Source organism: Hyaena hyaena, unplaced genomic scaffold, assembly GCF_003009895.1.
Source record: "Hyaena hyaena isolate Hyena2069 unplaced genomic scaffold, ASM300989v1 scaffold_186, whole genome shotgun sequence".
Classification (NCBI taxonomy): domain Eukaryota; kingdom Metazoa; phylum Chordata; class Mammalia; order Carnivora; family Hyaenidae; genus Hyaena; species Hyaena hyaena.
In genome coordinates this window covers 909331-923801 of record NW_024080818.1, presented here as the reverse complement: position 1 = coordinate 923801, position 14471 = coordinate 909331, and positions in this window count along the sequence as shown.

The window sequence follows — 14471 nt, the reverse complement described above, 5'->3', positions numbered from 1 at the left end:
TTAGACTGTGATAAAATTTAAAGGACATCGAAATCTGCATTTGATATCACAATGCATGGCTCTTTTCTTCATAGTTTAGTAGCTTGTGGCTTTTTTTTTTTTTTACTGATTTTGATATCACACACATTTTTTTCATAATCTTATGTTGCTATCATAAAGAAACCAACAGAAGCTATTTCCAAAAACAGTTTTGAGAAGTTGGCTTTGAATCCGCAACTTTTGTAGTTGCAGAAATTGAGCACTGGGTGGCACCCAATCATCAAAATTATTAATGTATTGGTTTATTTTTACTTACTGTAACATGAAAACTTTCACAAAAGGAACTGTCTTCTTAACCTTTTATTAAATATGGAGTTTTAAAATTCTTCCTTTGGAAATAATTTCAGAGCGATAAATATTCCAAAAATAAAAATACTACTACCAATATACATATATCCTTCACTCTGATTTACCTGTTTTTAACATTTTATACCACTTTCTTTTTCTTTAAAAAAAAAACTTTTATTATTATTTTAAATCCAGTCTAGTTAACATACAGTGTTCTATTAGTTTTAGGTATACGATATAGTGATTCAACAATTTTACCCATTACTCAGGGCTCATCATGCTAAGTGTACTCTCCAATCTCCATCACCTATTTCACCCATCCTGCCTCCCATTTCCCGTCTTGTGACCACCAATCTGTTCTCTATAGTTAAGTACCTGTTTCTTCATTTTTTTCCCCTTTTTTTCTTTTGCTCATTTGTTATGTTTCTGGAATTCTACATATGAGTAACATCATAGGGTATTTCTCTTTCTCTGACTGACTTATTTTGCTTAGCATTATATGATCTAGTCATGTTGTTGCAAGTGAAATGATTTCATTCTTTTTTATGGCTGAATTACATTCCGTTGTATCTATATGCCACTTCTTCTTTATCCATTCATCTATCTATTGTTAGACACTTGGGCTGCTTCCATAATTTGCCTATTGAAAATAAGGTTGCAGTAAACACAGGGTTGCATATATCCTTTCAAATTAGTGTTTTGTATTGTTTAGGTAAATAATTTTAATACAATTTCTGGAGCATAGTGTAGTTCTATTTTCATCTTTTTGAGGAATGTCCATACTGTTTTCCACAGTGGCTGCACCAGTTTGTATTCCCAGTGATGGCGCAAGAGGGCTCCTTTCTCTCCACATCCCCACAACATTTGCTGTCTGTTATATACCGCTCATTTAATAAATGAGTGTATCTTTCTAATAAATCTATGCATCTATAGTTATCTTCCTGAACCATCTGCAGATAAGTTACGTACATCATGAATTTTTACTCATAAATATTTTAGTGCATATTTCCTAACAACAGGAATATTCAAGAGTCTCTTTGATGGTATTTATTGAACATTTTTACAGTACAAAAGATTATGCTGAAAATATTACTTTTTTCAAAAGCCTCATACACTATGAAATATTCACGTTTGCATTATATATACTTAAATTATGACTTGAAACTGATTTCAAATTAACTTAAACAAAATAACTTTTTCTCAAAGTTTCCCTAAATTGGAAGAGAAGGAACTACAGTTTAAAGAAAAGATGGTCTCCAATTTCTGAAATAAAAAAGCCACAGGTAAAATTATAACAAAGAGGGGCGCCTGTGTGGCTTAGTCGGTTAAGCGTCCAACTTTCGCTTAGGTCATGATCTCGCGGTTCGTGAGTTCGAGCCCCGCGTCGGGCTCTGTGCTGACTGCCAGCTCAGAGCCTGGAGCCCGTTTCAGTCTGTGACTCCCTCTCTCTCTGACCCTCCCCTGCTCACGCTCTCTCTCTCTCTCTCTCCTAGAAATAAATAAAACATTTTAAAAAAATTATAACAAAGAAAATATGCTGTTAAGGTATATTTTACCCTTAAAAAGCCCCAGAAATCTGAAATCTCAATCCAACACAAGGTAGGAATGGAAGTGAAAAGTAAGCAAAATAAAATAATGATGATGATGATCATCATAGTAACAAAAGTTTTAAAATGTGATCAAAATCCAAGTGCTATTTAAAGTAGACACAAAACATAATGTCCTAGAAAGATTGAACATAAAGGGATAGAAAAATACACTACAGGGGTGCCTGGGTGGCTCAGTCGGTTAATCGCCAGACTCTTGACTTCAGCTCAGGTCATGATCTCGCAGTTTGTGGGTTTGAGCCTGGCATCAGGCTCTGTGCTGACAGTGTGGAACCTGCTTGGGTTTACCTCTCTCTCTCTTTCTCTCCTCCTTTCTCTCTCACTCTGTGCCCCTCCCCCGCTCACATATGCACTCTCTATCTTTCTCAAAATAAGTAAACATTTAATAAAGGAAGTTAAAAATTAATACAAACTATATTTAAACAACATAAGTAACAATTTTGCCAAAGGAACAAACAGAACTGGCACCAAAAATTAGAGAATACACGTTGTTATTTTCAATCCTATATACATTATAAAAGTAACTACATAGGGATACAATAGAGTGGAAGCGGATTCAATTATATCTAACTGCATATATTCTTTGACTCAAACTTCTCATTTCTAAGAATTTATTTCAAAAATTTATTTGCAGGTCTGAAAGCTGGGGAGATGGCAGACTAAGAGAACTCTAAGCTTGCCTCATCCCACAGACACAACTAGACAGCACTCACATCAGTGTAAATAACCCAGAAAATGGGCTGAAGACTGGCAGAACAGACTTGCAACTAAAGGTAGAGAAGAGGCCACACTGAAGAAGGTAAGAAGAGTGAAGATGTGGTTTGGGAGTGAAAGAAACTATGGCCATGTATGGTCGGGAGAGAGCTGAGTCTCAGAGAGGGCGAGAAACAGACTGTCACGCTATGGAGCCCACACAAGGAAGATGAATCCCCAGAACATTTGGGTTCAAAGACGAGAGGGGCCAAAATGAGCTAGTTCTTACAACTAACAGAACTAAGAGCCTGGAATTTTAAAAATTACTGAGCTTGGGGAGAGTCTGGGGGGTGTTAGGAAGCTGAGGCCCCACCCGTAAGGAGACAGCACCACAGCCAGTGAAAATCCAGCAAAGAAGAACAGTTTGAAAAACACCTGTGGCAAGGGGTGTGCGGGTGGCTCAGTCAGATGTCTCAGTCAGCTAAGCATCCAACTTCAGCTCAGGTCATGATCTCAGGCTTTGTGAGTTAGAGTCCCCAGTTGGGCTCTGTGCTGAGAGTTCAGAGCCTGGAGACTGCTTTGATTTCTGTGTCTTCCCTCTTCCTCTGCCCTCCCCTACTCACACTCTGTCTCCCTCTCTCTCTCAAAAATAAATTAACATTAAAAAAAAAGAGAGACTGTAAGTGAGAGTATTAAAAGAAAAAGCATAAAAACATTTAAAAAATAAATATTTCTGTAAAAATCAGTCAAGGAATTAATAAAAGGATATAAAATATGACACCATATACCTAAAATATGGGAGGGGAGAGGAGTAAAGAATGGGTTCAAACTTAAGCAACCATCAACTTATTATAGACTGCTATATTCAGAAGATGTTATATACAAACCTAATGGTAACCACAAATCAAAAACCAGTAATAGATATTCAAACAATAAAAAGAAAAGAATCCAAGTATATCACTAAAGAAAGCCAACAAACCACCATTTAAAAAAACGCAAGAGAAGGATCAGGGGAAAATCGCAAAAACAACCACAAAATAAGTAACAAAATGGGAATAAACACAAACCTATCAATAATTACTTTGAATACAAATGGAATAAATGCTCCAATCAAGACATAGGATGACAGAATGGATAAAAAAATAACAAGACTCATCTATATGCTGCCTACAAGAGACTCACTTCAGATCTAAAGACATCTACAGATTGAAAGTGAAGGGCTGGAGATACATTTATCATGCAAATGGATGTCAAAAGAAAGCCAGAGTAACAATACTTATATAGAACAAAATAGACTTTAAATCAAAGGCTGTATGTAGCAAGAAACAAAGAAGGACACTATCTATAATAAAGAGGACAACCTAACAAGAAGATATTTATGCACCCAACACAAAAACACCCAAATACATAAAAGAGTTAATAACAAACATAAAAGAACTAATCAATAGTAAAACAATAATAGTAGGGGACTTTAACACCCCATTTACATCAATGGACAGATCATCCAAATAGAAAATCAACAAGGAAACAATGGCTTTGAATGACACACTGAATCAGATGGATTTACCAGATATATTCAGAACATTCTACCCTAAAACATCAGGGTACACATCCTTTTCAAGTGTACATGGAACATTCTCCAGAACAGATCACATATGAGGCCACAGAACAAACCTCAATAAATGAAAGATTGAAGATACACCATGCATCTTTTCTGACCACAGTGATATGAAACCAGAAATCAACAAGAAGAAAAAATCTGGAAAGGGGCACCTGGGTGGCTCAGTCATTTAAGTATCCAACTCTTGATTTCAGCTTAGGTCATGATCTCATGGTTTGAGAGTTCGAGCCATACAACACAGAGCCTGCTTGGAATTCTCTCTCTCTGACCCTTCCCAACTCTCTCAAAAATAAATAAACACTTGTAAGAAAGAAAAGAAAGAAAAAATCTGGAAAGAGCAAAAATACATGGAAGTTAAGTAACACGCTACTAAATAATGAATGAGTCAACCAAAAAATCAAAGAAGAAATTTTTAAAAATATGTGAAAACAAATGAAAATGAAAACACATAGGTCCAAAAGCTTTGAGATACAGCAAAAGTGATTCTAGGAGGGAAGTTTATAACAACACAAGCTTACCTCAAAAAGCAAGAAAAATCTCAAATAAACAGCCTAACCTTATACCTAAAGGAGCTAGAAAAAAAAAAAGAACAAACAAAACCAAAGCCATAAAAAAGAAGGAAATACAAAGATTAGGCAGAAATAAATAATACAGAAACTAAAAAAAGGAAAAAAAACCCAATAGAACAGATCAATGAAACCAGGAGCTAGTTCTTTGAAAAGATCAACAAAACTGATAAACTTCTAATCAAGACTCATTAGAAACAGAGAGAGAGAGAGGAAGGGAGAGGGAGAGAACCGAATAAAATCACAAATGAAAGAGGAGAAATAACAAACAATAAATACTACAGACATACAAACAATTGTAACAGAATATTATGAAATCTTTATGCCAAAAAATTGGGTAACCTAGAGGAAATGGACAAATTCCTGAAACATAACCTACCAAAACTGAAAGAAGAACCATAAAATTTGAACAGACTGGTAACAGGCAATGAAACTGAATAAGTAATAATAATAATAATAATACTTCCCAACAAACAAAATTGGCAGGTGAATTTTACCAAACATTTAAAGTACAGTTAATATATATAATCTTCTCATACTATTCCAAAAAATAAAAGAGGCAGCAAAACTTCCAGATTTATTCTATAGGGCCAGTATCACCTTGATACCAAAACCAGATGAAGACACTACAAAAAAAGGAGAATTACAGACCAATATCTCTGATAAACATAAATACAAAAATCCTCTACAAAATACTAGCAAATTGAATCCAACAAAACATTTAAAAATTTTTTCACCACAGTCAGGTGGGATTTATTCTCAGGATGCAAGTGTAGTTCAATATTTGCAAGTCAATGTGATACAGCACATCAGTAAGAGAAAGGATAAAAACCATATGATCATTTCAATAGATGCAGAAAAAACCTTTGACATAGTGCAACATCCATCATGATAAAACCCTAAACAGAGCAGGTCTAGAGGGAACATACCACAACATAATAAAAGGCTATCTATGAAAAACTACAGCAATCCTCACACTCAGTGAGGGTAAACAGAGCTTTTCCCCTCAGGTCAGGAACAAGACAAAGATGTCCCCTCTCACAACTTTTATTCAACATAGTACTGTAAGTTCTAGCCATGGCAATCAGACAACAAAAAGAAATGAAAGGCATCCAAATTAAGGAAGAATTAAAATTTTCACTGTTTGCAGATGACATGACACTATATATAGAAAACCCTGAAAACTCCACACAAAAAAATGACAAGAACTGATAAATGAATGCAGTAAAGCCGCAGGATACAAAATTAATGTACAGAAATCTGTTGCTTTTCTATACCCTAATAATGAAGCAGGAGAGAATGAAATTAAGAAAACAATCTAATTTACAATTGTACCAGAAACAATAAAATATCTAGGAGTAACCTTAACCAAAGAGATGAAAGCTCTGTACTCTGGAAACTATAAAACACTGAAAAAGAAATTGAAGATAAAACAAAGAAATGGAAAGACATTTTATTCTTGTGGATTGGAAGAACAAATATTGTTACAATGTCTATACTACTCAAATTAGTCTACACATGTAATGCAATACTTACCATAACACCAACAGCACTTTTCACAGAACGAGAACAAACAATCCTAAAATTTGTATACAATCACAAAAGACCATGAATAGCCAAAGCAATACTGAGAAAGAGAAACAAACCAATAAACCAATAAAACTGTGGTATTACAATTCCAAACTTCAAGTATATTAGGAAAGCTATAGTAATCAAAACAGTATGGAACCCTCATCACTGCTGGAATATAAAGTGGTACAGCCACTTTGGAAAACAATCCAGTGATCCTCAAAAAAGTTAAAACGTTGAATTACCATTTGACCAAGCAACTCTACTCCAAAGTATATACTCAAGAGAAATGCAGATATATGTCCACACAAAAACTTGTACACAAATGTTTATAGCAGCATTATTCCGAATAATCAAAGGTGGAAAAAGCCTAAATCTCCATTAAATGACCCACCAGATCTGGTATATCCATAAAATGGAATATTATTTAGCTGTAAAAAGGAATGAAGTGCTGATACACACTATAATATGGATGAAGCTAGTCACAAAAGACCACGTATTAAGTGATTCCATTTGTATAAAGTGTCCATAATAGGTCAATAGAGAGAGAGAAAAAATAAATTAGTGGTTGCATTAGGCTATGGAGTGCGGGGTAGGGAGAATAGTTGAGTGTTCATAGCCAAGAAGTACTAGACTTATTCTGAAGTTATGAAAATGTGACTGTGATGATCAGCACACAACTCTGTGTATACTGAAAACCATTTAAATACATACTTTAAGTGGTGAATTGTATAGTATGTGATTTATATCTCAATAAAGCTGTTTTAAAGAAAATCCTGAAACTCAAAGTCAAATGGAACAAACGAACCTAACTCAATATCAAATTAGTGGCATAATCACACAGAGAAATTTCAAATGATTTAAAAGCTACTAATTGGCTCTCTATCCCTTGTGAAATATTGCCTAAGGACAAAAAGAACTGCGAAGAAAACTATTTTCAATAATCATCTTGTTAAAAAAATTGTTATTATATTTTGAAACTATTTTATATCCAGGAGGTTGAAGCAACTAAATAATTGCATTAATGTTGTTAGGAACCAAGGTTTTCAATTTAAGGGAAAAAAAGGATATAAATGTAAAATTCAAGAAAAAAGTGAAAACCTGTCATAAATTTGAATTGGAAACACCAGTATAAAATCATGATGTACTTTCCCTTAAAAATACATATTTTGGGAGCATCTAGGTGGCTGGATCAGTTAAGCATCTGACTCTTGATTTCAGTTCAGGTCATGATCTCATGGTTCATGGGTTTAAGCCCCACATCAGGTTCTAGACTGACAGTGTAGTGCCTGATTGGGATTCTCTCTCTCCCTCTCTCTCTGCCCCTCCCCATTCATGTGTGCATGCTCCCTCTTTCTTCCTCTCAAAATAAATAAATAAACTTAAAAAAATACAACATACTGGGGTACCCGGGTGGCTCAGTCAGTTAAGCATCTGACTTTGGTTCAGGTCATGATCTCACAGTTTGTGAGTTCGAGCTCCACATTGGGCTCTGTGCTACAGAGCCTGGAGCTTGCTTCAGATTCTGTGTCTCCTTCTCTCTCTACCCCTCCCCTACTTGTGCTCTGTCTCTTTCTGTCTTTCAAAAATAAATGTAAAATAATTTTTTCTAAGTACAACATAATACATATTTTTTAGTTTTGTTCATTAAAAGTCTTAGAGACAATGAGGACATAGTCATAATAAGCTCCTGTAGAATTCAGGTTGCAATCTGTAAATACTCTATACTGGTACAAAGAACCATGGCTGATGGTTCCAAGTCTAGGGAAGGAGATATCTCAGATGAATCTGGGGCATCTTGCTATACCAGTCTCTTTCCTGTATGCTTTACCTGTATTTGTTCATTTAATTCATTTGTAATTGAAAAAACAGAATTCAATAGATTGCCCAAGGTCACATAGGTACAGAGTACAGGCTTCAGAGCCAGTACTTGAAAAGCTCAACCTTGCTGGTAATCAGAGAGAGGCTTATTAAAACAGCACCGAGACAAGTTTACGCTCTTATTAGAAGGGCAAACATTAATGTCTGATAAAATAAAATTTTAGTGAGCTCTCAAGGAAATAAAACCTCTTACATATTGCTGATGGAAATTTAATTTTTCAGAATCTTTTTCTGGTTGTTTAATTTACCATACCCAATACATTTGAAGAGCACCTGCCTCATGCTCAGATGTTCTACTTCTAGACCAGAGAGATTCTCTACATATTTATACAAGGAAACAATGTATAAACATCCACTTCCATTACAGCCCAGAGTACAACAGTGAGCCAGTAGTAACAGCCTTAGCATCTCTCAGGAGTCTAGGTGCCTAAGTGTGGCTTATTCATTATGGGTACACTCCATACAGCAATTAAAATGAATGAATCAGATCCACTGGAGAAACCTCAAAATTATGTGGAGTGAAAAGTAAAATTGCATATAAAATAATTTGACACTATGTCAATCTTAAAAGTTCCCAAAACAAGACTATGTATTATTTGTGAATTTATATATGTGTAATAAAGGTATAAAAATGTAGAGGAGCACCTGGGTAGCTTAGTCATTTAAGCATCTGACTTTGGCTCAGGTCATGATCTCACAGTTCATGGGTTCAAGCCCCGTGTTGGGCTCTGTTCTGACAGCTCAGAGCCTAGAGCCCTCTTTGCATTCTGTGTCTCCCTCTCTCTCTGCCCCTCCATGGCTCTCACTCTCTCTCTTAAATATAAACAAATATTTTTTTAAAAAATTTTATTGTACGTGAATGGCCAACACTGACTTCAGATGGCAAAAAAAGGGTGTTTTTGTTGTATCCTTAACATTTTATTCATACTTAAAAAGAGACTTAAAGCAAACATGGCAAAATTTTAACAACTGTGGCATATTGATGGTGGCATGTAGACATCTCATATATTTTGTGTATATTGGAAATTTTTTATAATTACAGTATTAAAAATCTGAAGCACATTATCCTATATTAGGCACAATTTGCTCACTAAAAAAAGTGGGAGAGTGAAAGCAAAAGCACCATGTGGTAGCAGCTTGGACTAGATTCTAAAATGTTAGAGGGACATAGTGGGAAAACTGGTGAAATCCAAATAGAGTCCTAATTTAGTGAATAGTATTGCTTCAGTGTTAATTTCTTAGTTTTAACACATGTATCATGCTTGTGTAAGATGTTTACATTAGGGGAAGCTGAGTGAAGGGTGTAAAGGAAATTTCTGTATTATCTTTGCAACTTTTCTGTAAAAATGTAGGTTTTTTAATTTAATTTATTTACTTTGAAAGAGACAGAGACAGTGCGAGTAGGAGAGGGGCAAAGAGAGGGAGAGAGATACGGAATCCCAAGCAGGCTCCTTGCCATTAGCAAATCACAAAACCATGAGATCATGACCTGGGCTGAAACCAAGAGTGGGACATTCAGCTGACTGAGTCACCAGGTGCCCTAAAGTTTCTTTTTTTTAAATGTTTATTTCTTTATTTTGAGAGAGAAAGCACATGCGAACAGAGAAGGGGCAGAGAGAGAGTGAGAGTGAGATAATCCTAAACAAGCTTTATGCTCAGAGTGGAGCCTGACACAGGGGTCAATCCCACAACCATGAGATCATGACCTGAGACAAAAATCTAGAGTTGGACACTTAACTGACTGAGCCCATCCAGGCGCCCCCAAGTTTATTTTTAAAATGAGTGGAGTTAGAGGTGCTTGGGTGGCTTAGCTGGTTAAGGGACTGACTTCAGCTCAGGTCATGATTTCACAGTCTGTGAGTTCAAGCCCTGCGTGGGGCTCTGTGCTGACAGCTCAGAGCCTGAAGCCTACTTTGGATTCTGTGTCCTCCTCTCTCTCTGCCTCTCTTCCTCAAAATAAATAAACATTAAAAATATTTTAAAATATTTGTTAAATGAGTGAAGGTATCAAATCAAATTCCATATATTTTTTTCTAAATGTTTTTCTTTTTTCTTTTTACACGGGTTGAAGTCTTTTTAAGGACAAATTTCAGAGTCTATATATTTAGCAAGTGCCCTTTTCACATTGGAGGTAGCATGACCTGCACGTGTGCAGTTGTACAATGGCAATTTTGATGTGGGGTGATAAAAGGGGTGTCACAAGAGCCTCTAAAACAGGGATAAACGGTTTTATAAAACTGTGTGGACAAGCAGTTTTGAGACCAACATACACTCTGGGTTCTCTTCAGCTTTCCAAATGCGGTATATCTCATCACGTTCCTAATTAGCTGGATAGGATTCACAGTCCCATAAGTTTTAAGAAACTGTTCAGAAGGCAGAACTTTGGGGAAGTAAAGTTATAGTTCAAAATGTATAAACAGCAAGTGATCCTAAGAAATAGGTGATTTCCTGCCAAGTCAAATACAGAGGCTACTGTTACTTTCTGTTTTCAGTGAGGAAGGCCCCTCATCCTATCAGAGATGGCTTATGTTTGCAGTTCACAAAGTTGGCGAATCTTATTTACATAGAGTATTTTAGCTTTGCAGAGTGCTTTTACTGTCCTTAGGTTTCATAACAGTTGCATGAAACAGGAGGGTAATGTTTCCTTTTTGTTAGGCAAAGAGAACAAAGCCCAAGGAAGTTGGGTATTTGTTTATGGCCAGGGAACCAGAACTCTGAGATCTCTTCAACACTTCTCAGTTTAATTTTATATGAATTACCTAAGGATCCTGTGAAGATGAAAATTCTGATTCAGGGGCCCTGGGTGGGGCCTGAGATTCTGTATTCCTAACAGGCTTCCAGGTTTCTGTGGGTCCCCCCGCCATACTCTGAGTAATAGATTAGACTGTTGACCTAGGCTGGGTATTAAACTCTGCTGGTCCACTTTCCCTGTGTGTACTTAGCAGTGCAGATGGACTTTCACATAATGTTCCGCCAAGAAAGTGACCTGGCCTTGAAAAGCACTTTTTTTTTTTTTTAAAAGATTTTAAATAATCTCTACACCCAATATGAGGCTTGAACCCACAACCCCGTGATCAAGAGTTGCATATTCCACTGACCCAGCCAGGTTTTCCCTTGAGAAGCAATCCGATACTGTGCTCAGTCAAGCAGAAATGACTGTCACACCTCCCTTCTTCATGTAATCCACCTGTAATTAACAAGAAGATGTGCATAAGTAACCAGGGCTGGAGCTAGGTAGAAATATGCTTGGATACCGCCAGTGTTTATTTATCTTTGTGATTTGGGCTGTGTCAGAAATTATAATCTGTCTCAACCCAAGATGCATTGCTGCCTTGGCATCTACAGTTGTTCATTAATTGGTGCAAGTGTCAGGTAGAAAACAAACTTGCAGCATCTTGGTGGGTAGCCTTGATCCCATTTTGCTCCTGGGTGCCAAGAGTTAAGTGGTTGTCCAGAGCTCCACATGGCTGCATGGATGGCATTTTCCCAGATGGGCCCTGAGACTCTCCTTTGCCCAATGGATGAGATCTGGTTTGGTAACCACATGACAAATGCCAGTCTGTGTGGTATGGCCTTGATGAAGGGAATTTCTTTGTGATGAGAGCAAGCTGTATCTTTCATCAACTGGATCTGGTTTGGGAGGAGCAGAGCCTTCTGGGTTTGTGGTCTGATTTGGAGAAAGGTGCACCCCCTGTGACATCCTTGTCCTTTCCTATGCTCTAGGATGGGGCCCAGGACAGAGGGCAGCTGATGGCCCCCAGCCACCTTCTCTAAACAGCATGGTTGACTTTCTTTACAACTGGACAGACTGGTGTGGTGAGGTGTCAGCTTTCTTTATAAAGCATTTTTTTATGGTTTTCTCAATGACACTCATAATGAACGGTTCTCAAATACACCTAAAGGACAAATACCACTGTTGATTTATTTCCAAAGATCAAGCCTGTTCTGAGAGTTTGTTTCAAAGGTAGACTGGATTCTGGTGCTAAAGCCCAGCCGTTAAGCAGACATTGCCAAGATTGGAAGTAGTTGTGATGACTGTTATTATTAGGAGATTATTTTACAAGATATGTTCTTAATTTAAAGATTTTTCTGATATGATAGGGCTTCTGGTGCTCTTTATCACTCATCTAAGGGGCGCCTGGGTGGCTCACCCCATTAAGCATCTGACTTTGGTTCAGGTCATGATCTCACAGTTCATGAGTTTGAGCCCCACGCTGAGCTTTGTGCTGACAGCTTGGAGCCTGGAGCGTGTTTTGGATTCTGTGTCTTCCTCTCTCTCTGCCCCTCCCCTGCTGGTGCTCTGTGTCAAGAATAAATAAACATTAAAAAAAAATTTAATAAAACATTGAACTCCCTTTATGTGTATAAAGTTTCATATTAGCTTTGAAGGTGGTGACAGATGAAAAAAGAAAGAAAAAGAAAAATATGGATTCTCTTAAGGATTCTATACTGAGAAACTAAGAAACAAAACTAATAAACATGGCAACATAATAAATGCTAACTAGTCCAGAGTCATCAATCTCAAAGAATGTTTCTGCTTTCCATGATAAGAGAAAACTTCACAGGGGTGAAATTTAAGCTAGACTTTGAGAATAGGTAGTATTGTAATGTAAGGGAAATGAGCAAAAACAGAGTACAAGGTATTTGAAAAGTGAAAGTAGACTCTGGGGGCTAACTTGGCAATGGACAGAAGTGGGGAAGTGAGGGGGCTAAAGCTGAAAATGTAGGTTGGGCCATGTTGTAAAGTCTGAAAATCAAAGTTTAGAGAGTTATTTGATCCCAATGGCAGTGGGAAGCCATTGTATTCAGATTTTGCCTTCATGGTTCACTTAATGGGGTTTTCTGAGATTAACATGAAATCTAAAATAAGATATTTCTGAAGAATCAGAATCCCTTGGCACTCAACACTGGAAGAGCCAATTTGGTCACAAGACAAGTTTTCTTTTTAATTAGATGAGATTAATTGATTCATTGATTTTTCAAAGTAATTTCTACATCCAACCTGGGGTTTGAACTCATGACCCTAAGATCAAGAGTCACATACCCTACTGACTGAGCCAGCAAAGCACCCCCTACAAGACAAGTTTTCTAATCCTTGTTCTGCTACGAGTTCATTACTGGTGATGGGAAAGTGAACTTCTCTAGGCCACAATTTCCTCAAGTGTAAAGGGGCTACTAATCAAGATCATTTCTAATGTTCCTTCTGGCTCTAAAATCAATTATTTTCATTTTCCTTGTTCAGACTTTCTTCCTAACAGTGAGAAAAGAAAAACCTGTTATTAAAGCTTTTAAGGACATTGAAATCATAGTTTTATTTAAATTTGCAGATTTGTTCTATCTGCATCCCAAAGTAGAGGTTTGCACACGGTTAAAAAAAAAAAAAGGTCACACATGGTTTAGTCACTGAAATTTTGTAATAAAAAGAATCTATGGAGGACACATGACTGCATTTATTTTTGTCTACCAGATTATCAAGTAAGGTTTTTCAACATCATAGATGAAAATTTTAAAACAAAATACAGTAAGATTATATAGCAAAATACTTTTTAAAAATCTATTCTTGAATATGTTATAGTGGATAACATTACTGATTTGATCTATTTTTGTGCTGTACAGGAAACATCAACAGTAAATTTGTCACTTAAATTCATTTTTGAAAGAAACTGCATCTATAAAAGAACAAGTTCTTTTCTTCTTTGAATTGGCAACATGCAAAAACAGTTTTTTTAAGATTTTTTTCTAAATGCAGAAGTGAAGAGTTCATGAAAACAGAAGTGTTCTGTATAGACATTTTGCAATCATTCGAATCATTCGTATGGTTTCTCTAGAGTATGGTTGAGCCCGGAGTCCTTGGTTCTAGTTTCTGCTCTGCCTCAATTAGCTTTGTTCAAAGCTTTTCCTGTGAAATGCTGACCACAATTATGGTTTTCACGTTGTCTTTTCTCCCACTACTGGACTAAAAGATATTTGAGTGCTGGGATTCTGTATTCACAGCTCTAACTCCGTATCTGGCACATAAGTTACTCAATATTCACTGAATAAATGCAGTTGGACAAAATTGCCCATGTCCTTTCTATCTCGATTCTGTAATATGTATGAATTTACTTTGAATTATTTAAGTCCTGACAGTTGAGTTTTCCCCTTCAGCTTGACTTCTAGCCATTTATTGCTCATTCGTACTCTTTTCAAATGAGGACATTTTTCTCC